Below are 2,026 nucleotides of genomic sequence, written 5' to 3'. Positions count from 1 at the left end.
CGAATGCTTTAGGTGACATAGACTGACAGACGTAATAATGAAGAAGACACGAACAAAATAAGGAAAAATGTGACCAGAAAGAGGAAAAAATCTTGGTTCAACAAAGAATTTTAGAAGGAAAAGTGGAATTGGAGCAAGAGGTAGAAGGAGAATTGGAATGATCCCTGAGATCAGAAGAGGTCGAACATACAGACTGATTAAAAAAGATGCTCACAACAGGAAACAACAGAGAGCCTCCTGTTGCAAGCTGTCATAAGAAAGATAAAGAATAGGTCTTATAAATGTAAGCTTGTGCATCCATTGTGGCATTCAATAAAAATTTTCTGGATTTGTGACAGCATTGTCAGTATGTAAAACTACCGACATTTTAGTCCCTGTTGCAAGTGACATTCTTCAGGGTGTTTTTGTTTACAGCTGAATGAATTTATTTTTCTTTATTGTGAGTTCATTCCCCTGCCCATATGGGCAGGTGAGGAATGCAGCGGCATAATCCGCCACTCTTCAGCCAAGCGACATTACATTGAAATAAAAAGAGGAAACTATACATAAAAGGCGGAAAAAGGGGGACATAAAAACATAATAAATGGAAACAATGGGGTCAAAATATACACTGACACAGGGTCATTCAATGTGGGACAGTTAAAAAAGCTTGACATGAAGTTAAAAGAACACAGGTGGTCAGTCGTGGCGCACTTAAAATACACTGGAGTCACACACAAGAGTTGGCTGCAGTATAAAAATACACAGAACGAGAGAAACATAGAAAACGACTGGAAGCAATAGAGCACAGACAAAGAATAAAACCTGCCTGGAGGGATATGCTGAGGGAGTAGGGGCCTGAGTGGAGGGATAAAGAGAGGAGAGGAAGGTGTAGTGAGGGAGGGGGGCTGGAGAAAAGAAGAAAAGGGGATGTCAGGTAGCATACGAAGGGGTAGGAGACAGGTGGAGTGGGAAATTGCGAGGGAAGGCAAATCAGTACGGAATGCAGAGACACAGATGGGAGGCACAGGAAAGGGAGGGGGTGTAGGAGGGAGGAAAACCACTCGGGGGAAGGAAAGAGTGGAGCCCTGATGATGGAATGGGGAGAAGGTGGGATTAGCGTTGGTAGAATGGGTAGAGATCAGGGTGAAGCTCATCATCAGGGATGGTTAGGTGCTTGAAGTATCTTTGGGAAAGGAGCTGGATGGTGTGGAGATGGTGGGACCCAACGGTAAAGTGCGGTAATAGACTGGGGGTAGAGAGGATAGAAGACATCAGGGAATGGGGAGGATCGAGTCGACAGACAATGTACAGGGTGTGGATGTGTTTGAGGAAAAGAAGAACGTGTGCGAAGGGCATGAGATCATAGAGGAGTCGCCTGGGTCTTGGAAGGGTATATACGAAGGAGCCACAGGTTGCACCAGGCAGGTGAGTTTGAAGGGTACATTAGGACTGTTGAAGGGTAGGATAAAGAGCCAGGAAGGTGGTGTCATCAGCAAACTGGAGGAGCTGAACAGGTGGGGGAGGTTTGGGCATATCTGTAGTATACAGGAAATAGAGGAGAGGGGAAAGAACAGAGTGTTGGGGCATGCTGGCGGTGGGATAGAGAGTACAGTAGTTGGTACTGTAGAGCTGAATGAAAAAACTTTGTTTTTATATACCTGCAGACTTGGTTGTTACCTAATTCTGATAAGCTATTAAGAATGAAGGGGAGGGATTTTAGAAGTCTTTATTGGTGTTTTTGTTATTGTTTTTAGTATTTCTTTTCATTGGTGGAAACCCGACGTTTTGATTGGTGTTTGCATTACTGTTTGTGATTGGTGGAAAGCGGCAAATGGAAAACCAGGTGGCATCTGTGAGGTGGCGTTGCTTTCCTGCTTTCCAGCGCCGACCGAGGCGCGCCACTATGTACCTGCAGCCGCTGCGATCTCCCACAAGTGTAAGTGTGTTGCTTCATATGAGCTGTCGTCCCGTAATGCTGTTGTTGCTGGCAGCTAAGACGTCTGAAGTCGGTACCCGTCTTCCCTGTTCATGTTTGAGGGTCGCT

The sequence above is a fragment of the Schistocerca gregaria genome, chromosome 3, assembly GCF_023897955.1.
Source record: "Schistocerca gregaria isolate iqSchGreg1 chromosome 3, iqSchGreg1.2, whole genome shotgun sequence".
NCBI classification, from domain to species: domain Eukaryota; kingdom Metazoa; phylum Arthropoda; class Insecta; order Orthoptera; family Acrididae; genus Schistocerca; species Schistocerca gregaria.
Note: the sequence above shows the minus strand (reverse complement) of the source record.